Raw genomic sequence first — 24,749 nt, forward strand, 5'->3', positions numbered from 1 at the left:
CTGAGTCAATACTTTGTAGAACCTCCTTTTGCTGCAATAACAGCTGCCAATTTTTAGGGTAAGTCTCTTCCAGCTTTGTACATCTAGAGACTGAAATCCTTGCCCATTCTTTGCAAAACAGCTCCAGCTCAGTCAGATTAGATGGACAGCGTTCGTGAACAACAGTTTTCAGATCTTGGCACAGATACTCGATTGGATTTAGGCTGCAAGAGGTTTTCTTCCAAGATTGTCCTGTATTTGGCTCCATCCATCTTCCCATCAACTCTGACCAGCTTCCCTGTCCCTGCTGAAGAGAAGCATCCCCCGAGCATGATGCTGCCACCACCATATTTGATAGTGGGGATGGTGTGTTCAGAGTGATGTGCAGTGTTAGTTTTCCGCCACACATAGCGTTTTGCATTTTGGTCAAAAAGTTCCATTTTGGTCTCATAGGACCAGAGCACCTTCTTCCACATGTTTGCTGTGTCCCCCACATGGCTTGTGGCAAACTGCAAACGGGACTTCTTGTGCTTTTTTGTTAACAATGGCTTTCTTCTTGCCACTCTTCCATAAAGGCCAACTTTGTGCAGTGCACGACTAATAGTTGTCCTATGGACAGATTCCCCCACCTGAGCTGTAGCTCTTTGCAGCTCATCCAGAGTCATCATGGGCCTCTTGACTGCATTTCTGATCATAGCTCTCCTTGTTCGGTCTGTGAGTTTAAGTGGACGGCCTTGTCTTAGTAGATTTGCAGTTGTGCCATACTCCTTCCATTTCTGAATGATCGCTTAAACAGTGCTCTGTGGGACGTTCAAGGCTTTTGAAATCTTTTTGTAGCCTAAGCCTGCTTGAAATTGCTCCCAATACTCTCTTATGGTGGCCATACATGGTACAATTTTTTCATACAATTTTACCATTTCTATGTAGTATAAGGGTAAATTAAGTGAATATACTGAAAGGATAATGTAGGCAGTTCCCTTATATTACATAGAAATGGTAAGATTGTATGAAAAAATTGTACCATGTATGGCCACCTTTAGAAGTCTTCTGAGGTCTTCACAGAGCAGCTGTATTTGAACTGACATTAGATTACACACAGGTGCACCCTATTTAGTCATTAGCACTCATCAGGAAATGTCTATGGGCAACTGACTGCACTTAGACCAAAGGGGGCTGAATAATTATGCACACCCCACTTTGCAGTTATTTATTTGTAAAAAATGTTTGGAATCATGTATGATTTTCGTTCCACTTCTCATGTGTACACCACTTTGTATTGGTCTTTCACGTGGAATTCCAATCAAATTGATTCATGTTTGTGGCAGTAATGTGACAAAATGTGGAAAGCTTCAAGGGGGCTGAATACTTTTGCAACCCACTGTATGCGTTTATTGTTGGTACCATGGTCCCAAATAGTGTATAGGGAGATAAAAGAGTAAGAAGCCCGAGGATGATGTAGTGGCTGCTGGTAGTATGGTAACAGCCTGCAAGGATGGGTAGTGAGGTTACGTCCAGCTGTGGGAGGACTCCATAGCGCATGTGGGACAGTGTAGGGTGGTCAGGAAAATTGCTGTGAAATGGTGGTGGGAGCGACGAATAAGGATAGATATGGGAGTGTGTAGAGTGGGCGAAAGCAGGCGAGACGTGTAACGTACTCACCTATCGGGAAGGAGGAACGTCTGAAGCGCCTGTTATGCTTCCGGATTAAAGCCTGGCACACGGAAGTGAGGGAAAGGGCGGACGTGACGTAAGCGCCGACGTCCGTTACATGCGCCTGTCACTGGTGGCTGGGTTAACGGCGGCCATATTGAGTATGGCGTGCTAGCCGCAAAGGACGCTGGAGGAATGGCAGTGGCTTTATAGGAAGGGCATGAGTAGAAAAGGCGGCCATGTTGTGTGTGGCGGAAAGGATGATAGGACATAGAAGTAGGCAGTGGTCATATTGGGGAGGGCGTATGTGAAGGCGGCGGCCATTATAGGGTATGGCAGGCAGATCGTAAGTATATGAGGGATGGTTGTGGGGAAAAGGAGAGGCCTAGGGTATAGTAGGACAGCAATATTTTCCTGCTAAGTAAGATGGAGGGGCTGTGATGGAGTATTTGGTGGGAATCATATGGATAGGGATGGAGGTGGGCGGTGGACAACTGTGTGGGAATGGGGCCTAGTAATAGTATAACAAAAGTTTGCTTTTCTAAAACAGAAAGAATTTGCGATAATTCAGGTTGTAGTGAGCTCGAGATGTCTCCCAGGCACCACTGCTGAATATATGCAAATTAACCATTGTACCCTTAGAAGCTAAACACACCTCCAGAACCGCTGGAATGCAATGATGTGTCAGCTTGTGAATATGTACAGAGCCATAATAATCCAACATGCATACAGACTGTTTCGGATTGTTTGATCCTCATCAGTGCATGGCATGGATTAATTTGGCTGTATGCAGTAGGGCTTGTAACCCCGAGAGGTACAGACTAACCAGCCAGCTCATGGTCACCATGGTGTACCTCTTAGTAATAGTATGGGAGAGTGACTAAAGGTGGCCATACATGGTACAATTTTTCATTTTTTTTTTTTTTAGATTAGATAATTTAGTTCTATTATTCCGTTAGATCAAATATAACGATTTTTCCAGCATGTTCGATCTGATTTTTCTCAAAAAAATGGGATAATCGTTCAAATTTCTTAATCGAAAAAAAAATATTTTCAACTTTCATTCGATACGATCATTTAGATCGAATAAACGGGATAATCGAACATTTTTATTGTACCATGTATGGCCACCATAAGTGGGATAAGGGAAGAGCAAAGCTCCCAACTGCCAACTGTCCCTCCTTTCGGAGGAACAGTCCTTCTTTGGGAGCCCTGTCCCTCTTTCCTCCTCATTTGTCCCTCTTTCAGGACATTGTCCTTCTTTCTATGTAAATATATATATATATATATATATATATATATATATATATATATATATATATATATTCTTTCTATGTAAATATATATATATATATATATATATATATATTTCTCTACTAAAAATGTGTTTGACTCTAAACTTTATTCCCATCCTTTCAATTGATATATTACTAATTTTAAAATGTTAATATGAAGGGAAATGAACCAGGATATAGAGGTCCAGTGTTATTTGAATTATAAAACAACATATTTTTCTTATGAAATCTTTATGGTATGCCTGACTAGGGGTGTGGCTTAAGTGTCCCTCTTTCTCATCTCAAAAAGTTGGGAGGTAGGGAAGAGGAGGGCAGGGAGGTGGCCTGATGGAGTAGGCAGGAAGGTGTAGAGGAAGAGGCTGTAGCCATGTGGGGTTAGGCCTACAGCAGATTGTGGTGGAGGATGAGGGCAGTAGGCAAATGGCCATATGGTATTGGAGGTGTATCGGGGGAAATGGCTTCTGGACCCGGAGAGTGGGTGGTGGGATGGGTGCGGGAATGTGAATGGTGCGGAAGGATGGCTCTTAGAAGGAGAGGGTGGGTTTGTGTGGGCCGCCCTAGGGTGAGACTGGACGTGGGGCAATGGGGAGGCCCGTGTTCCCTCAAAAAGGGAGGAGGATGGGCCGAGTGGGTAGTAAGTGGTAACCTGCCAGTCAGATTTGTACTTGTAGGTAGAACCCTCCCAGGATGGGGGGGGGGGGAGGGAATAAGGGGAGGCCCTAGGGAATAGAAGGACAGGTATATGAGGGGACGTGCATGATGGACCTGGATAGTGAAAATGATAGTAAACCTATACGAGAGAACAAGATGGAATGAGATGGTGCGATCTAATGAAAAAAAGTTTAAGAATATCAAGCATGCGTCATGTATCCTACAGTGCTGTATTTCAAGGATTCCTGAGTAGAAGCACAAAAAAAACAAAAGTTTGCTTTCCTAAAACAGAAAGAATTTGCCTATTGAGGGACCTGATTAGGACTAGGGCTGAACAATTTTCGGTTTAATACCGAAAATCGCAATCAGGGCAATGACGATCTTGGGATCGTCGAAGCGTCGATTTGCGGCGGTTTTCGCCGCTGCTGCCTGGTCTACTCCGCTCCCTTCCCCTGCTTGCCGCCGCCTCCTCCAATAATTTCCCATTACAGTCGGGCTCACCACATTGCACTACCGCACGGTGAGCCGCAGGAAAGAGCCGCCGAGCGTTCTCTGCCTGTACCAGGAAGTGTGATGTCACTTCCTGGCGGCCACCATTACTAGGCAACACTCGTTGCCTCTTCCATGCGGATCAACGCGCAGCGTGCAATGCGGTGAGCCAGACTAATGGGAACTTACTGGACGAGGGGGCAGCGAGCAGGGGAAGGGAGTGGAGCAGGTAAGGGAAGGGGGGATCTGGAGGCTGCAGCACCTACACACTGCCTAATCTGTCCTGTGGCCCCTACATACTGCCTAACCTGTCCTGTGGCCCCTACACACTGCCTAACCTGTCCTGTGGCCCCTACACACTGCCTGTCCTGTGGCCCCTACACACTGCCTGTCCTGTGGCCCCTACACACTGCCTGTCCTGTGGCCCCTACACACTGCCTAACCTGTCCTGTGGCCCCTACACACTGCCTAACCTGTCCTGTGGCCCCTACACACTGCCTAACCTGTCCTGTGGCCCCTGCATACTGCCTTACCTGTCCTATGGCCCCTACACACTGCCTAACCTATCCTGTAGCCCCTACACACTGCCTATACTGTCCTGTGGCCCCTACACACTGCCTATACTGTCCTGTGGCCCCTACACACTGCCTATACTGTCCTGTGGCCCCTACACACTGCCTATACTGTCCTGTGGCCCCTACACACTGCCTATACTGTCCTGTGGCCCCTACACACTGCCTATACTGTCCTGTGGCCCCTACACACTGCCTATACTGTCCTGTGGCCCCTACACACTGCCTAACCTGTCCTATGGCCCCTACACACTGCCTATATTATCTTGTGGCCCCTACACACTGCCTAACCTGTCCTGTGGCCCCTACACACTGCCTAACCTGTCTTGTGGCCCCTACACACTGCCTTACCTGTCCTGTGGCCCCTACACACTGCCTTACCTGTCCTGTGGCCCCTACACACTGCCTAACCTGTCCTGTGGCCCCTACACACTGCCTAACCTGTCCTGTGGCCCCTACACACTGCCTGACCTGTCCTGTGGCCCCTACACACTGCCTGACCTGTCCTGTGGCCCCTACACACTGCCTAACCTGTCCTGTGGCCCCTACACACTGCCTAACCTGTCCTGTGGCCCCTACACACTGCCTAACCTGTCCTGTGGCACCTGTACACTGCCTAACCTGTCCTGTGGCACATATAGCTGGCTAAACTATACTGGAGGCAACTATATGTGGCTACCTTTACTGGGGGAACTCATACTCACCATCAGTGTGCTGATCCATCGTTGTGTATTGAAAATCGTGAATCGAATCGAAATCGCAATTTCTGACAGAAATCGTGCAATTCAATCTTTTCCTAAAATCGTTCAGGCCTAATTAGGACCCTGTAGGACAAAAAAAGGGGGGTCCTGGGGAGGAGGCCTAGGTTTGGTGGATGGTAGTGCATGTGTGTGGGCGCGCCCGCACACATACACCCGGGGGAGAGCTCAAATGTGGAACCTGGAGCTGATCGGGATGGGGGGGAGCATAGGATGAGCGTGTGCTAAAAGCCAATGGGTCCCAGGCTCTGTACTAACTGGTGTAGACAGGCTTGGTGAGATGTCGGGGTGCTCAGGGTGGGGTAGGTGGGAAGGAGTATGGATTCTAGGGAGTCAGAGGTAAAACTTCCAGTAAATGTTGGACTGGTATCCACTATCTAGAGTATCAGAGATTATGTTCCAGGCAGATGTTGGTTCCTTCTGGTTGCAGTGTTCTGAGTTTGAAGACCGAGAACATCTCCCTAGCTCTGAGTGTTCCAAATGGATTGGTGGAATCTTCGAATATATGTTCGATGGGACAGATCTTTGCTCCTCCTGGATCTTGGTTATGGAATTCTTTGAAGTGTCTAGACCAGGCATAGGCAAACTTGGCCCTCCAGCTGTTACGGAACTACAAGTCCCACAATGCATTTGCCTTTATGAGTTATGACTGTGGCTGTCAGACTCCTGCAATGCATTGTGGGACTGGTAGTTCCGTAACAGCTGGAGGGCCAAGTTTGCCCATGCCTGGTCTAGACAAACAGTGTTTGGTATAGCCCTTTTAGAATGTTACGCCTGTGTTGCACCCATCGGATGCTCAGCATTTGTGGTGTTCTTCCGACGTAATGAACATTGCAGGGGCAGGTGATTAAGTAAATCACATATTTGGTGGTGCAGTCTATGGAGCCATATATAGTATATGTTTCACCTGTTGTAGTGGTAGCAGTAGGGTATTGTACCGTGTTAGCCATCAGTAAAAGCAAGAAGTTTTAAATCAGGATGATACCATTTATTGGCTGACTAAAAATGAATAAAAATAAGCAAGCTTTCGGCAAGACCATCTGAATGGGGTTAGAGGTAATTAGCTAAGATAAGGATCCTTGTTTACGCCATGCTCACAGACCTGGGATTAGGATTGACCCAGAGGTATCGTAAATTCTTAGTCCACAAGTTCAGCTAGAATGGCTGAGAAAGTTTAAATATCATCAGTCTCAAACCAATATAAAAAATTGTTGTCCTTATTAAAACCGTTCTGCACAGCTTTGAACCAATTTATAAATTTTGTTTCTGCTATTAATCGGTCATTTGACGTTTTGAAGCCACCCTTCAGGGCAGTGACACGAAGATCATCCATGCTGTGTCCGTTGGACCGAAAGTGTGTAGCAACTGGGAGTCCAGATTTGGTATCATTAACCATTTAGTGGCATCCTAACGTATTAAAACGTCATGCTTTACCCTATTAACGGCAGTAGTTCTGCGCCTGCGCAGTACAGCCCGGAGGACGTCCGATGACGTCAGCGCGCCCCCGTGAGGCGCATTTTGAAACGCAGAAGAGCCCAACCTGGCATCCGGCCTGGCCAGGTCGGGTCGGCCACCGGAGGGGACCGGGAGCCTGCGGAGCGGCGCCGAGGGCACATCCTGGCTGCCCAGGGCTGGAGGAAGCCCCAGGTAAGTGGATGGGCATTTTTATTTTTTTAAGAGCCACCCTGAACCTTCCCTTTAAGGTAAAATGGGAGTCTTTTTGTACATATGGTTGTAAGTGGACATCCACTAGTTCTGATAAATGGGAGGTGAGAGAATTTATGCCAGAGATGATCGGTCGTCCTGGTGGGTTTTGTAATGATTTGTGTATCTTTGGTAGGTGATAGAAATCTGCCGTTCTAGGTTTGTCTATTTGCAGATATTCTTTCTCTGTTTTGCTGATTATGCCTTCCTCTCTCGCCCAGTTGACCAGTTCTTTCAATTTCTTTGTGTATTCTTTTGTGGGATTGTCGCATAATATTTCATAATATGCAGCGTCTCCAAGTATCCTGTAGGCCTCATTCACATAATCCGCCCTGTTCATCAATAATATTCCTCCACCCTTGTTTGCGGCTTTTATTACAATGGATTGATTAGATTTTAAGTCTTTAACCACTTCACCACTGAGGGGTTTTACCCCCTGACCACCAGAGCAATTTTCACCTTTCAGCGCTCCTTCCATTCATTCGTCTATAACTTTATTATTACTTATCGCAATGAAATGAACTATATCTTGTTTTTTTCGCCACCAATTAGGCTTTCTTTAGGTGGGACATTATGCCAAGAATTATTTTTTTCTAAATGTGTTTTAATGGGAAAATAGGAAAAATGTGGGGAAAAAAAAATTATTTTTCACTTTTCGGCCATTATAGTTTTTAAATAATGCATGCTACTGTAATTAAAACCCATGAAATTTATGTGCCCTTTTGTCCCGGTTATAAAACCGTTTAAATTATGTCCCTATCACAATGTTTGGCGCCAATATTTCATTTGGAAATAAAGGTGCATTTTTTTCAGTTTTGCGTCCATCCCTAATTACAAGCCCATAGTTTATAAAGTAACAGTGTTTATACCCTCTTGACTTAAATATTTAAAAAGTTCAGTCGCTAAGGTAACTAATTATGTATTTTTTTTAATTGTAAATTTTTGTTTTTTTTTTTAATTACAAAAAAAAAAAAAATGGGGAGTGTGGGAGGTAATGAGTTAATTTTGTGTGTAAAAGTCATTTATTTGTATGTGAAAAATGTGTAGGGTGTAGTTTACTATTTGGCCACAAGATGGCCACAGTAACTTTTTGCTTTATTGCGACCTCCAAGCCTCCTTCCGGAAGCTTGGAGGAAGAATAAGGAGGCTGGACACGTGAGTTTCTTCTCACAATGATCGCGCTGCCCATAGGAGAGCAGCGGGTCATTGTGGGGCTTAGATCAACGAACGGGAATGGATTTTCCCGTTCATTGATCTCCGGGCGAGCGGGCGGCGGCGGTTTTACTAGCGGCGGGCGGCGTGTTTACGAGCGGGAGCGCGGACAGCGTCGGGAACGCGGAAAGTACGTGTTTCTCCGTCCCTGGTTTTTAAAGGATGGAAAAAGGGGCGGAGAAATACGTACGCGCGGGGGTAAAGTGGTTAATAGCTTTTACCTCTTCTTTCGTGATGTTACGTTTATGCTCCTCCCTTTCAAGATTTCTGAATTCTTCGATAACCTGACCATAAAATCCCTCTATAAATGGTCCCTTCTGCGAGGTGGGATAAAAGTTAGACTTTTTCTTTAGATGTGTGTGTATGTATATCTCCGTTTATAAGTTCTTCATGGTTAATGAGCACCTCTACGGGATCATCGGAGTTCAAAATGATCGGTGTGATATGTTCCGAGAGAGAAGGGTTTTTTTTTTTTAGTTTTTTTATTGCAAAATATCTTTTTAATGTAAGTTTACTCGTAAAATCATTCAGATCTACGAGTAGTTCGTAAAGACTGGCCGGTTTGACAGGGCAGAATGAAAGGCCTCTGCCCAGAACTGATTTCTCTGCATGATTTAATTGATGTGTGGAGAGATTGAAGATGGATCTTGTGTTTTCTTTTTCTCTCTTTCCATTTTCATTTAGTTACGAGGTATGGGCCTTGTTTCTTTTTTTTTTTTTTTTTTTTTTTTTTTGCCTCCTCTACAGCCTCTATTTGGTGCTAGGATTGTTGCAAGTTCTAAAAAAAGAACTGGATGAGGTACCGCAAGTGGTGTTATAGTCTGAGCTGCTGTTGCTGGGGCACTGTGTAGGTTTAAAAAAGTCCGTGATGTGGCTTGGTTTTTGTTTCCTTCTCCGTTCTGGAGATTTGGAAGTGGGTGATATCCTAGGTGTAGGGCTGACGGGGGTTGGGTTCAAGGTCGGGGGTGATTCTGCTCCGCATTCCCCAGAAGCTTGTGTGATGTTTTCAGTTGTTTCTGTGGTTATCTTTGCTGGTGAAGGTTCTTCGGGGGCCTCCTCTGGTTCGCTGTAGATACTGAAATTTAGGGATTCCTCAATGGAGGGGAAGGAGGCCCTGATTGGGGCTTCGTCTACAGGGTGGATCAATGGGGTGCTAAAGATTTCGCTTCCCTCTGATAGACGTCGTCTTTTTTAATTGGAGTGTTGTATGTTGTCTCACTATCTTCCCAGTTCTGGTGTGATAGAAGATGTGATTCCTTTACTCTCTGGATGGAGTTCTTTGAACTTAGTTTAGGATGGGGTGTATCCTTCTTGATTGTGTTTGCCATTTATGATCATCACTTATTTTATTTGCTGTTTATCTACATTTTATGATAATTAGTTCAGTTCTGAGCGCCTCCTTTTACCTTGTTTTAAAGGCACGTATTTGGCCTGAGGAAGTGCTTACGCCGAGAAACGTGTTGTCACTGTGCAATATATGTTTTTATACTAAATAAATTGGATATCTCTTTTTTATCAAATTACACTCCTCGTGAGTTCACAGCTTACCACTATCTTTTTGGGCGCCTCCTATACCTGTTCAGTGCGTTTATTTTTTAGGAAAACCTTTTTGTTTTATAGCGTGTGTGTGTGTGTGTGTATATAAGTATTTTTTTTTTTATAAGGGGTGAAGGAATCGTAGGTCCTCCTGCCTGGAGTGACAAGAAAGCCAAAAATTGCCCTGCTTGGCGGCCACTACTAGCTACTTATACTGGGAAAAAGCGTGCCTTTAAAAAAAAAAAACATTTTGGGGGAGGGGGAAACCCAAAACTTTTCTATGGGGCCCCATGATGTCTAGCTATGCCCCAGCACTTACAGTCCCACCGTGCCTTATGGCAAATCCAGCCGTGGCCCTTTTTTATTGGCTTCTGAACACTTTTTGTGTTTTTTTTTGTTTTTTTCCTTATAATCACTGTGATTGGCTCAAATTGATCAAAATATGAAAAAGGTAACAAAAAATCCCACCTTGTGTGCACTTTTTTTGTATGCGGAGTTGACGAGGAGGTGCTGCGCAAGCGTTATAAAGTAAATGGAGGAGGTTGCGCAAGGGCAGAAATGTACGCTGGTTTGCTGAAAAGTCAAAACATGGGCACAATTCACAACTCAGCCAGACCTCCAAAATCTTACACCATAATTTTTTTTACCATACTGGATGGAAATAGGAACTGCAGTCCAATACTGTGCATTGTATGCTATCAAAAAAAGAAACCAACAGAGAGCAAGATGCTCTCAAAAGCAGAAAACCTGTATTCTTCCAGCGCACACTTTTCTCATATTCCAGAGTAAGGAACATAAGCTAGAGACATTGGACTTTCTACTACGGGCATTTGGGTTGAAATTCCGAGCAGCGCATCAGCTGAGTGATGTGAGAAATGTTTGCAACTCACCTTCTCAACAGGAGAATAAAAGCAGAGGAAATGTTTCAGCCAGACTTCAACTACCCACGCCGAGATTTCATTTTACTGAACACACAAAAATCCTAGTGGTCTAAGGACCTTAGTGACGTCATTCATACACGAGAGGCAGAATCTGTGCCGATCAGAGGGGAAGAGTCAGTTCTCCTGTGCAGGCAGCGGACACCAGGGATCTCCGCTAGAATAATGTGCTGGCCGGAGTAGAGGAATGCAGTTTGCGTGGAGGCTTCAGATCGCCAGGTAAGTTACCCAACAATCAGCTGCCGATCTCTGCATGGGGAAGAGGGAGACCAGCTATATCACAAGAGAGAGCAAGGGCAGGACTACAAGACAAGAATAACATTTATCAATAACGGAATAGTGTATACTTACCGTATTTTTCGGACTATAAGACACACTTTTTCTCCCCAAAAGTGGGGAGAAAAAGTCCCTGCGACTTATAGTCCGAATGCAGGGAATCCCAGACTTAAAATCGCAGATGAACAGCTGACCGCCGCAGTTCAGTGATTCCCTGCACTCCTATGTGTTTCTGTGGATCTGCCTAGTGTCACCCTCTGTCTGCCTGCATGTCCTTCTTTGTGCCCGCCTCCTTGCCCCCCTCGTTGCACGTATGTCATGTAATTAGCGGCAGAAGCCGCTCGTATCAAACAGCAGACCGTGGTCCTTTTTCCTGTCCTCAGCGTATCCATTGTGCTCTCCTCCTTTCCCCCCTCGCTGCGCTGTCATGTAATTAGCGGCGGGAAGCCGCTCGTATCAAACAGCAGACCTCGGTCCTTTTTCCTGTCCCCAGCGTATCCATTGTGTTGGCCTCCTTGCCTCCCTCGCTGCGCTGTGTGTCATGTAATTAGCTGCTCGTATCACTCACCAGACAGACGGTGTCTGCGGCGAACAGCGACTCCTCTCCCGCTCATTCTTTCCCTCTAGTGGCGGTCACGTGTGTAGTGACGCGACCATGAAGTACCAGCAATACGAGTAATACGAGCGTCTAATTACATCGCGCAGCGAAGGAGGCCAACACAATGGATACGCTGGGGACAGGAAAAAGGACCGAGGTCGGCTGTTTGATACGAGCGGCTTCCCGCCGCTAATTGCGTGATGCACAGAGCAGCGAGGGGGGCAAGGAGGTGGGCACAATGGATACGCTGAGGATAGGATATAAGATGCTACTGGGAGACAGCATGAGGACTGGGGGGGGGGGCACCTTAAGGACACTGGGGCCCTGGGGGACATGAGAAGGAAACTAGTGGGCCGAATGAGGACACTGGGGGACATGAGAAGGAAACTGGGGGGCAGCATGAGGACACTGGGGGACATGAGAAGGAAACTGGGGGGCAGAATGAGGACACTGGTGAAAAAAGGAGGACACTGGGGGGGGGGCAGCATGAGGACACTGGGGGACATGAGAAGGAAACTGGGGGGCAGCATGAGGACACTGGTGAAAAAGAGGACACTGGGGGGCAGCATGAGGACACTGGGGGACATGAGAAGGAAACTGGGGAGCATGAGGACACTGGGGGACAGGAGGAGGACACCAGGGGGACAGGAGTAGGACACCAAAGGGGACAGGAGGAGGACAGTAATTGGGAGAACATCTACAGGATGCTCCTGGACCATGGACGTTTCCTGGTTTTCACCCTCTAAATCTGGGTGCGTCTTATAGTCCAGAGCGTCTTATAGTCCGAAAAATACTGTACGTACTGGTAATTTTCCTTTGCTTTCAATGTCCATGGCAGCACACTATGAGTTAACCCCGCCCATTAACCCTCCAGGACCTGTCACTATAAATTTGGAACCTGCCCCACCAACAGTGCTTTTTTTTTTTTGATAGTCCTAAATAGATTGTGCTACCAGGGAGGGAGCTCCGTATGCTGCCATGGACATTGAAAGGAAAGGAAAATTACCAGTAGGTAAGTATACAATTTTCCATTTTCCTTTCCATCTCCATGGCAGCACACTATGGGATTTAACTATATAAACAAAAACCGGGAGGGACCATATGTGTTACTTTGCACAGTCAAAAAATATATTATTTACAGAAAAAACACTAACATAATTTCTTCAGACTCTAATCTATCTCTCAGTTCCATCACTGAGGAATGTAAGAACTACAAAAAGGAGTCCATTTATTGGTACGTAAACAGCAGAAAGAATCTCCTTCCTGAACTGTATTGTGAATAATGCTCCTGGGTCCACGTTATAGTGTGAAATGAACATGTTGGTCGACAACCAATTAGCAGCTCTACAAATGGTTTCTGGGGAGACCTTCACGAACGCTGCCCATGATGATGCCACAGACCTCGTGGAGTGCGCTGTCACTTCCTCTGGTGGATCTCTTCCCATTGCTCTATATGCAAGCCTTATAGTTCTCACCAACCAAGCTGCAATTGTCCTCATCCACCTTTTCTAAATCCAACGGGTATGACAAACAAACACTTCGTCTTACGAATCTCCTTAGTCATATCAATATATTTGCTGAGTAACTGAGGAATGTTCAGTGTATCCGGGTAGGTCGCATTACGGTCCTGAAATGCCGGGAGACTCCATTCCTGATTAAAGTGGAATGTGGTTTCTACTTTCGATATGGATTCCTGCAATGGTCTCAGCGAGACCCGGTCTGGAAAAAATTGAGTATGAGGTGACTCGCAGCTCAGTGCTTGCAACTCGGATACCCTTCTTGCCGAAAAACTAGTTTCAATGTTAAATTCAACAGGCTACACAAGCTCAGCGGTTCGAACGGCTCCTTTGCAATTCCTCTTAGTACTAACGGTAAGTCCCACTGTGGGTACCAGTTCTTCTTAGGTGGCCTGAGCTTTGTGACTGCCTGCATGAACTGGATTAGCAGCAGTTCCACTGCCCATCTTCTATGTGTGAGTGCCGAAACTGCTGATATCTGTGTTTTGATGGTAGTTAAGCTCAGGCCTAGATCCAAACCCTTCTGTAGAAATTCTAAAAAAGTCGTCACATGCAAATGTAGTTAGCTTCTTCAGCTCCAGAAAATTCAGAAAGCGATTCCTCGTTCTGTGGTAAGTAACATTAGTCAAATATTTCCTGGCCTTAACTAGGAGTTATCACGCTAAAATATGAAAATAAGCGCTACTTACCCGGGGCTTCCTCCAGCCCCAAGCTCCCAGCATGTCCCTCGCCGCAGCTCTGCACGCAGCTGTTCGCCGCAGCTCCACCCCGGTCCCTGGCGATGACGTCAGGCCGACCTCCAGGTCGGCCTGTACTGTGCCTGCGTGAGCGGCGCTGTCAATCACCGCGCAGTCCGCTCCAGTCCACGTGGCGGTGATTGACAGTGCCGCTCGCGCAGGCGCAGTACAGGCCAACCTGGAGGTCGGCCTGACGTCATCGCTGGGGACCGGGACGCAGCTGCAGCGAACGACTGCGTGCAGAGCTGCGGCGAGGGACATGCTGGGAGCTTGGGGCTGGATGAAGCCCCGGGTAAGTAGCGATTATTTTCTTATTTTAGCCTGATAACTCCTTTAAGTAGTGTTTGTATAACAACCCAACGATACTAATTTCTGCCACTCAGCTTCCATGCTGTCAAATTCAGCAACTGTGGATGAGGATCAAGCACCTTGTTCTGTATCAGAATCAGAAATTGGTTTATTTCGCCAAGCACGACTGGGTCGTGCCCGGAATTAGGTTTGGCACAGGAAACAGCACATATGACAATAATAATAGGAAGATAGGAAGATAAAAAAAGTACAAATCAAGAACATAAAAGTAGAGAGTAAAAACAGATTTCAATGATGTGCGACCCTAGGAGTTGATGCAAGTAGACCGCCGTCGATAGTTCTGTTGGGAGCACTCCCCCTGCTACAGATCTTGGGGGGAACCCACTTTATAGAGTTCAACAAGTTAACAGCGGAGGGGAAGAAGGAGTTCTTATGCCTAGTTGTCTTTGTGGGAATGGCTCGAAGTCTCCTTCCAGAAGGGAGTCGGTTAAAGAAGCGGTGGCCTGGATGTGCGGGATCGTTTGCAATCCTCTGCGCTCTCGATCGCAGTCTGGAGTAGTAGAGGCGGTCGAGTGGAGGGAGGGGTTTCCCGATGATTCTTTCAGCTGACCTGATGACCCTCTGTAGCTTGTACTTGTCTCTGTTCGAGGAGCCAGCATACCATACCAGAATGGATGAGCAGACGACCGATTCTATGGTGGCAGTATAAAAGTTTGACAGAAGCTCCTGGGCCATACCAAACTTCCTCAGTTGGCGAAGGAAGAAAAGTCTTTGTTGTGCCTTACTCTGGGTGTCAGCCTTCCATCTCAGGCCCCTGGAGATGTGAGTACCTAGTAAGCGGACTTCGACTACCCTCTCCACCTCAGTGCCATTGATGAAAATTGGAGGTGGGGTGGGGGAGTGCTTCCTGTAGTCCATGATCATCTAGACGGTTTTGGTCGTGTTAAGGACCAGCCTGTTTTCCTTGCACCATCGGCATATTCTGTCCACCTGCTGGCGATAGGCTTCCTCGTCATTCTTGGTAATAAGACCAACAATGGTGGTGTCATCTGCAAATTTGATGACCTTGACCGAGTCCACTGTGGATCTGCAGTTATTGGTGTAGAGGGAAAACAAGATTGGGGACAGGACGCATCCCTGTGGGGCACCTGTGTTGGTAACCCTTGATTGAGAGGAAATGTTACCCAGCTTGACGACTTGGAATCTGTTGGTCAGGAAGTCCGTGATCCAATGTTGTAGGGTTGGATGGACCTCAAGTGCTGCCAGGTCGTGGTGAAGGATTTGAGGGCAGATTGTATTGAACGCAGGAGGAGTCTGGCATACGTGTCAGGTTTGTCCAGGTGATTGCCGATGAGCTCAAGGCAGATGTTAACCGCGTCCTCAGTGGATCTGTTTGCCCTGTACGCAAACTGGAATGGATCCAGTCGGGGCATGGTGGATTGCTTAAGGTCGGACAGGACAACTCTTTCCAAGGTCTTCGCGATGACAGAGGTGAGAGCCACAGGTCTGTAGTTGTTGAGGTCGGAGATGCCTTGCTTTTTGGGGACAGGGATGATTGTGGACCTTTTGAAGCACTCAGGCACTTGGCTCTCCTGAAGGGACCTGGCGTAGATGGAGGTGAGGACAGGAGCTAGCTGCTGCGAGCATGATTTAAGGCAAGCCGGTGACACACCGTCCGGGCCAGAGGCTTTCCTGGGGTTCAGTGTGGCCAGGTGACGTTGGACCACAGCTTCGCACACCCTTGGTGGGGGTGCACTCGCTCTTGGCACTGTGTCAGTGTTTGAGTTATGTGCAGGTGGTGTGGGGGCCCCTGCCAGTGCTAGCTTGGTCTCAAACCTGCAATAGAACTCGCTGAGCTCCTCCGCTAACTTAATGCTGGGTGTGGCATGTTGAGGGGGGGGGGCTTATAGTTGGTGGCTGACTTGAGCCCCTTCCAAACAGCTCTCGGGTCATTTGAGCTTAGATTTTCTCTCAACTTCACAGAGTACTCCCTTTTTGCCACCCTAAGTTCCCTGTTGAGGTCATTTCTTGCTGCTCTGTAGTCCTCCAGGTTACCCGACTTGTGCGCCATTTCTTTGCGGTTCCTCAGTTGCCGCAGTTTGTTGGAGAACCACGGTTTGTTATTTGGGTAAACTTTGAAAGTCTTAGTTGGGACGCAGGAATCTTCGCAGAATGTGATGTATGAGGAGACATTGTCGGCCCACTCATCCAGATCTTTGGCTTCGAGGGCTTTCCAGTCAGTACAGTCAAAGCAGGCCTCACTGGACCACACTTTGGTTGACTTGAGGACTGGTTTTGCTGACTCCAGCTTCCTCCTGTAGGTGGGGATCAATTGGATGAGGCAGTGGTCTGAGGAGCCAAGAGCTGCAAGTGGGACCGCCTTGTATGCGTCTTGCAGGGTCGTGTAGCAGTGATCCAAGGTGTTCAGGTTCCTTGTTGGACATGCAACATGCTGATGGTAGCGTGGCAGCTCTTGGCGGAGGTTGGCCTTGTTGAAGTCTCCCAGAACAATGAACAGCGCATCAGCGAGGGAAGACTCCCACTGAGTGATGGTATCACTGAGGTCCCTCAGGGCTTGTTTGATATCGGCATCTGGTGGAATATATACCCCCACTACGACGTAGGAGGAGAACTCTCTGGGCGAGTATGTTGGCTTGCAGTTGACCAGTAGCAGTTCGAGGTCAGGCGAGCATTTTCTGGCTAGTACTGAAGTGGAGGGGCACCATAGGGAGCTGATGTAGAAGCAGATTCCGCCACCTTTGCTCTTTCCAGAGAGGGTTGTGTCCCGGTCTGCTCGGATAAGGCTGAAACCTGGCAGATGGAGGGCATTGTCCGGGATGCTGTCATGTAGCCACGTTTCCGTGAAGCAGAGGATTGGTGTATTGTTGCTAAGTTCCCTCTTGTCGCTAAAAAGACAAAGTTCATCTAATTTGTTTGGGAGCGAGCAGACATTCGCCAGGAGGACTGAGGGGATTGATGACCTCAGGCCTTTCTTTTTCAGTCTTACTAGAGCCCCCGCTCGACAGCCTCTCCTGCGCTGTCTCATCCAGGGTCCATGGGCCAGGCCAGCAGTCTTTAGGGCATGGCTCCAGACAGAGTTGTACAATAGCTTGTCCTCTGGGTGAGAGGTGGTATTGGCCTCCCAGAAAACGAGCTGCGACCTGCTGTAGGCGATGACGGGTGCGTTTGGTGGCATTGGACAAGTAGGACTTAGGGATTTGCGCAAACTGAAACCCTTAGCAGTAGAGGTTATGCGCAATGTAAGCACTATTTTCCGCGCAAAGAGTTATAAGAGTTCCATGAGCTGCCCAGAAGTAAAAAGTCCTCAGAGAGACTCCACACAAGCATAAATTCCAAACTTTAGCGCTGCATAGTCTCTTAAATTAGGAATCCATCACCAACACCACTCACAGTGCAAGCTTACCAGCTTCTAATAAGACCCAGATTAACAGTTATTTAAACAGAAATAACTGTAATCTCTAAGGACACTCTGTCATTAGGCAAGTAAGGTCGGGCGAAACGGTTGGCAGATGGGAGAGTGGCATCCTGCTGACATTATTTTATATGCTTTATCAACTGAGGGTCCCTGTAATAAGGGCCCTTATGTGAGTATTTGTATACTTTGTATTTTATCATTAAAGTGCCGGCTTTTAAACTAAAACAGAGTGCACTTAGATCTTGTCTATATTATATTTTCTTATGCTGGGAATACCATCTGAGGAATGATATCTGAAAAGTGGCAACAAGGAAGCCTTTGATCGTGGGGAATATTGAACGTGCAGACCTTATAATCTGGGTCTTATTAGAAGCTGGTAAGCTTGCACTGTGAGTGGTGTTGGTGATGGATTCCTAATTTAAGAGAGGTTATGCGCAGTTCTGGTGTATGTGCACAGTGCAGGACGACAACCAGTGCCAAGCAGAGCAATATATGTATGGGGGGGTATGGTAGATGCAGAAAAACACCATATAAGCAGAAACAGTGCTGGATATGCAGATGCAGAAAACACCATATAAGCAGGAACAGTGCAGGATATGCAGTAAACTCCGGATGAGAGTAGCAGGGTGTACGGTGTTGAGCACAGCCGTATAGTATATAGGCAGCTGTTAAGCACATGCACAACAAAGGTTCAGTGCCAGTATATCAGTCTTACCGGTTACGGAGCAGTGCCTCTGGGATGAGCATGCACGTGAGATCAGGGGGAGGCAGTCGTGGAGAGTTGAGGCCAGATTTGAATGCTGGTTTAAGGCTTGTGCGACTCTGGTGCTGTGCGGAACTGTGTGCAGCATGGGCTTTCCAGGTGACAAGCTAGCAGTAGAGTCTGAGCCGAGTCGATCTGCCAGCGGCGATTCAGCAGCATCAGTGGCAGGGCACACTTGCAGGCCTTACCACGTGGTGAGCACTTGGGAGGCCTCGGATACCGGCTGCGATGGATGGAGCGTGGGGGCGACGGTAGTCTGCCGATGCTGGAGTGGGTGTTAACGCGCTGCTTACCGCCGGTCAGGTAGCGGTTCTAGGGCTGGAGGGTCGAGCAGCATCCATGATGCATCCGTGGTCAGAGCAGCGGGGAGTTGATGCGGCGGATCATCCGCATCTGGGTGCGCTTGGCGGCGGCAGCGATGAAGCAGGTGCCTGGGTCGCTCCTGTTGGTGCCGGTTGCCGTGATCTGAGGGCTGCGGCTTGAGTGACAAATTGCGGGTGAGTGCTGTCCGGGCTGTCTGTCTCCTGACTTTGGCTGGGAACTCGGGAGAGGTCGTCCGCTTCCCGTGGGGAGAAGGTGAGTTCCATGTTATGAGCAGCTTAAGCAAGTCCAAAGATCTAAGCATCTAAATCTATGATTAATTATGATTAAGCTAAATTTACATCTAATCTAAAGGGCCAGAATTTAACTATTGAAGTGAAAAGGACGAAAAAGCTCAGAGCTGTTGTGCCGAGGCTGCCCTCCTGTATCAGCAGATCCCCCAGACAAGGCAGGGTCAACCGAGGTACGATCAATAGTTTCTATAACAGAGGATACCATGGCCTGTGTCGCCAATGAGGTTGTATTGCTATCACCGTTATCTTCTCCTGTTGAATCTTTTTCAGGACTCTGTGGATTAGTGGGAGTGGCGGGAAAACGTAGGCTAGTTCGAACGTCCAAGGCATTGACAGGGCGTCCCAGCCCGCCGCCTGCAGGTATTTGTACCTCGAGAAGAAACATTGGCACTTGGCATTCTGTTGAGATGCCATCAAATAATTTTGAAAATTGATTTGTTCAGGCTCCATTCCTTCTGATCTATCCATTGCCAACTTAATAAGTGTGCCACTAAGTTCACTGCTCCTGGTATGTGAACCGCATGAAGGCTCTCCAGATTCTGCTGTGCCCAAGTTATGATTGGCTCTACTTCTCTTAGGAGGTTTTTGCTTTGAGTACCCCCTGGTTCTGCAGGTATGCTACCGCCGTGGTATTGTCCATCTTTAATAACATTTTTTCCCTCTGATCTCTATGGCAAAGTGCTTCAAAGCTTGGAAGGCCGCCCTTATCTCCAAAATGTTGGCTGGAACATATGTCTTATCTGTACACCACCTGCCCTGTGCATAGTTGTGTTCCATATGAGCACCCCAGCCCCATTGGCTTGCGTCTATTGTAATCACTATCGAGGTTGATGGCACTAACGTGGTGATTGAGCAAGTTCGTTTTGGCAGTCCACCAGGATAGTTCCTCCATCATCCTGGGAAGTAGAATGATCCGACTCCGTCCCACTGATCCAGGAATGCCTTCTGGAAACTTCTCATATTCCATCTGACCCACTTGACCGTTGGAATGGTTACCGCAAATGTTCCCAAGATTGCCAGACATTCCCTGGCTAATAAGAATGATGTCGGTTGTATTCTTGTCACCTTCATTATTATTGAGTCCACCTTGTCCACAGGTAACCTGACCGCGTTCTGCAACGTGTCTTTCTCTGCCCCTAGGAAGACAATGATCTGTGTTGGAGACGGCTTGCTCTTGTCCCAGTTTATAAGTCAGCCGAATTGCTGAAGAGTGTCTAAGAGCATTTTCCTGTGCTGTAACAACTTCTCTCGTGACAGTGTCATTAAAATTATATCGTCCAGGTAGTGGTAGACGTGCAACCCTTGCTTTCTCAACAGTGCTATAATTGTAATCAGTATCTTGGTGAACGTTTGGGGAGCGATGTAAATCCCAAACGGTAGTACCTGGAACTGGAAATGTCTCCCCCACTGCGAATCTTAGAAATTTCTAAAAGGATTTTCTGATCGGTACATGCAAATAGGCATCTGCCAAATCTACTGACAGTAACCAGTCCTTTAACTGAATTGTCGGGAGAATGGATTGGAGGGACTCCATTCTTAATTTGTCTTGGTCTATATGTTTGTTTAGGAATCTTAAGTCCAACACAGGTTTCAATTGGCCTGATTTTTATTTTTGTTACGAAGAATAACGGGGAGTACAGTCCTCCATGTCTCTCCGGTCCTTCTACCGTTATGATGGCATTCTTCTGTATTAACTCTTGTACATAACTGAAAAGAATTTCCACTTTTTGAGGTGCTGCTGGTACTGTTGTCTTTACAAAGTGTACCTCTGGGGGTTGCCTTTTAAAATTCCAAGTGTGACCCCATTTGAGTGTATTGATAACCCAAGGATCTTGGATCTTTTCCGCCCACAGATGTGTGAAAGTCTGTAGCCTTCCCCTACCGGCTCCAGACAGGCGGACGTCCTCTCAGAATGTTTTAGCTGTCTGGGTATTTGAGGTAGAGGTTCGTTGCTTATTAAACTTGGAGAGCGTAGACTGGGTTCCTTGCCAGTTCCTTCGAAAGGACTGATTATTCCTAGTAGATCCGAAATCTTTATTCTGGTTCTGGAAAGATCCCCTGTCTCCAGATTTTGGTCTTTTAGGGTGTCTGTCCTGTGGGAGCAATCTGGACTTACCGCCCATTACTTTGGATATTGCTGCATCCATCTTCGATCCAAATAAGTTTTTGCCATCATACGGAATTTTGCACCAAGATGTTTTGGAATTCGTGTCCGCTGACCAGGGTCTTAGCCATAAAGCACATTTAGTGGTTACTGTATATACTATCCCTCTAGAAGCATATCTGATTACATCATTAGCTACCTCGCTTACGAAGTCGGCTGCGAGTTTGAACTCCTCCAAAGCAAGACACAGGGTGTTACGGTCCACATTAGACTCCCTCTAAGTTGTCAGTCCAGGTTCTTATGACTCAGGAAACTGAGGTAAGGGCGATAGCCGGCTTACATGCTGCACCCATCGCACCGTAGGCCTTCTTTAAGGCTCATATACATGTCGGATCCCTCCGAACGTCCGGCCGCCGGGATGCCAAACCCGGCACGCGCACGGCCGGCTGCCCACCCAATAAGACCGGTCCCGACGAATCCGCTAGGCATTTCGTTCAAATCCAGTCCCACCAGGTGAACTGACCGCACACCCGCCCGACCAGACTCCCAAACGACCGGCCGCCCGGAAACATCCGACACGCGCATACACCTTTACATCCATGTCAACCTTCCTCTCCATTTTGAGGCAATGTTACATACTTGGCCAGGCGCATTACTGAAGCATCAACAGTAGGGGGTGTATCTAGCTGCGTTATTTCACCCTCCAGGGGCTATAACTTAGAGCAGTGGTCCTCAAACTAAGGCCCGCAGGCCGAATGCGGCCCCCTGAGGCTTTTTTACCAGCCTTTATACACAAAATGTATTACTTATAGATGAGGTCAGCTACATCTTTAAATATTGGTGGTCCACAAATAGAAAAGCAGTGTTGGCACCACCCATCCACGTGGAAGCCAGAAAGCAGTCATTCACTGGTTTATAAACAAATTCCACATCAGGTGACACTGCAGTCCAATTGGACTTCAGGTTGTCACCTGGGTATGCTTCATTTTCTGGCCCGCAAAGACATAATTTTATGTATACTCCAGCCCCCTAGCAGTCTGAAGTATGTTGACCCGGCCCTTGACCCAAAACGTTTGGGGACCCCTGACTTAGAGAATCGATTAGTCATAGAAACTTTTCTTTCTATTTTCGACCATTCCTCTTGAACGAATTCTGAAACTTCCTCCATTACTGGAAAAGTCAGTTGTTTCTTCTTTAAATGGGTGAAATAACGTTGTCTGTTCTGCACAGGTTCTTCCCACTGGATAGCATCCCTGACAGACTTTACAAAGGGTGTTACTAAGGAGAAGTCGAACCCGACTGTTACAAAAGGTGTTACTAAGGAGAAGTCTAACCCGACTGCCAACCCATCCTCTTCCTCCAGGAACTCTGGGGTAATTGACTCCTCAGTTACCTCCTGCTTGTAGGAGTAGGAAGAGATGCCGAATGTTCTGCCAAAGATTGTTGAACAATTTCTTTAACTAGCGACGGTAAATCCTGTATTGGCTTCTCCTCCATCGGGATTGAGTAAAAGCAATCCGGACAACCAAGCTTCCCTGGCATACAAGACTGACCACAAGCCCAGAATGCTTTTGACTTTCCAGACTGAGAGTGTCTCTGAGAGCTTCTATGAGACTGAGATTTGCTTGATCTAGAAGAAGATCCGTGCTTAGAGTTTAAGGGATTATCTTCTGGTTTTGAGTTACTGCCAGAGAGAAAACCAAACACATACAGCTCTGCTGCAACCTACGTCTGTCTCGAGACAATAGAAGCCCGCACGGCAGGGTTCCTGGACGCGTTCTGCATCCTCCAAACTGAATATATTGATTTCTACCCTACAGGGTGGAGACATGTGACATCACTTCCGCCGGAAGGTCCAGTGCTTCAGTGAGGAAGGCTCAGCAAAACTGCAGCCGCTGCCCAATCCACAAGTAGCGCTGATTTACAGCTCCAAGACGTAATGAAAAACAAAGCCCCCAGAAAGACCAGCAGAAAGAGGGGGAATCCATCCCCTTAGATTTATTTCAAATCAAACAGCGGGGACCATGAAAGCAGCAGGTGGGGCAAAAAGAAAAGTGAAAAAAATAAAACAATAAAATTAAAAATGCTGACTAAAACTGTGGAAGGTTCTAATCTAAAAGTAGTGACAGTCCTGAGGAGGACGAGAAAAAAAAAAAAAAGCACAGTTGGTGGGGCAGGCTTAAAATTTATAGTGACAGCTCCTGAAGGGTTAATGGGCGAGGTTACATAGTTACATAGTTATTTTGGTTGAAAAAAGACATACGTCCATCGAGTTCAACCAGTATAAAGTACAACACCAGCCTGCTCCCTCACATATCCCTGTTGATCCAGAGGAAGGCGAAAAAACCCTTACAAGGCATGGTCCAATTAGCCCCTAAAGGGAAAAATTCCTTCCCGACTCCAGGTGGCAATCAGATAAAATCCCTGGATCAACATCATTAGGCATTACCTAGTAATTGTAGCCATGGATGTCTTTCAACGCAAGGAAAGCATCTAAGCCCCCTTTAAATGCAGGTATAGAGTTTGCCATAACGACTTCCTGTGGCAATGCATTCCACATCTTAATCACTCTAACTGTAAAGAACCCTTTCCTAAATGGCTAAAACTTTTTTCCTCCATGCGCAGATCATGTCCTCTAGTCCTTTGAGAAGGCCTAGGGACAAAAAGCTCATCCGCTAAGTTATTATATTGCCCTCTGATGTATTTATACATGTTAATTAGATCCCCTCTAAGGCGTCTTTTCTCTAGACTAAATAAACCCAGTTTATCTAACCTTTCACGATAAGTGAGACCTTCCATCCCACGCATCAATTTTGTTGCTCGTCTCTGCACCTGCTCTAAAACTGCAATATCTTTTTTGTAATGTGGTGCCCAGAACTGAATTCCATATTCCAGATGTGGCCTTACTAGAGAGTTAAACAGGGGCAATATTATGCTAGCATCTCGAGTTTTTATTTCCCTTTTAATGCATCCCAAAATTTTGTTAGCTTTAGCTGCAGCTGCTTGGCATTGAGTACGATTATTTAACTTGTTGTCAATGAGTACTCCTAAGTCCTTCTCCAAGTTTGATGTCCCCAACTGTATCCCATTTATTTTGTATGGTGCTAGACCATTAGTACGTCCAAAATGCATGACTTTACATTTGTCAACATTGAATTTCATCTGCCATGTATGTGCCCATATAGCCATCCTATCCAGATCCTGTTGCAATATGACACTATCTTCCTGAGAGTTGATGATTCTGCACAATTTTGTATCATCTGCAAAAATAGCAACATTGCTCACTACTGCATCTACTAGGTCATTAATAAATAAATTGAAGGGCACTGGACCCAGAACAGACCCCTGTGGGAACCCACTGCTAACAGTCTCCCATTTTGAGTACGATCCATTGACCACAACTCTTTGTTTTCTGTCCATTAGCCAGTTCCCTATCCATGAACACAGACTCTTCCCCAGTCCCTGCATCCTCAACTTCTGCACCAGACTTTTGTGGGGAACAGTGTCGAAGGCCTTTGCAAAGTCCAAGTATATCACATCTACAGCATTCCCAATATCCATATTAGCATTCACTACCTCATAAAAGCTGAGCATGTTAGTCAAACAGGACC

General features: G+C 46.8%; 2 protein-coding genes across 5 annotated transcripts in view; one reads left to right on the forward strand and one right to left on the reverse strand.

Moving 5' to 3' along the window:
* The window catches only part of CACTIN (cactin, spliceosome C complex subunit), a 220,391-nt gene extending 218,682 nt beyond the window's left edge, over positions 1 to 1,709 (reverse strand). For both annotated transcript variants that reach the window (XM_068233847.1, XM_068233846.1), the window contains exon 1: positions 1,639 to 1,709. The gene's annotated coding sequence lies outside the window, so the exon portion shown is untranslated. The remainder of the gene's footprint in view (positions 1 to 1,638) is intronic.
* A 173-nt stretch (positions 1,710 to 1,882) lies between these two features.
* The window catches only part of LOC137549080 (TIR domain-containing adapter molecule 1-like), a 29,135-nt gene continuing 6,268 nt past the window's right edge, over positions 1,883 to 24,749 (forward strand). Inside the window, exon 1 of one of the 3 annotated variants that reach the window (XM_068271181.1) lies at positions 1,883 to 1,959. The gene's annotated coding sequence lies outside the window, so the exon portion shown is untranslated. Of the gene's footprint in view, positions 1,976 to 23,097; positions 23,176 to 24,749 lie in introns of those variants that run through there. The other 2 variants (XM_068271180.1, XM_068271182.1) reach the window with 2 other exon arrangements.

This window comes from Hyperolius riggenbachi, chromosome 1 (assembly GCF_040937935.1).
Source record: "Hyperolius riggenbachi isolate aHypRig1 chromosome 1, aHypRig1.pri, whole genome shotgun sequence".
NCBI lineage: Eukaryota > Metazoa > Chordata > Amphibia > Anura > Hyperoliidae > Hyperolius > Hyperolius riggenbachi.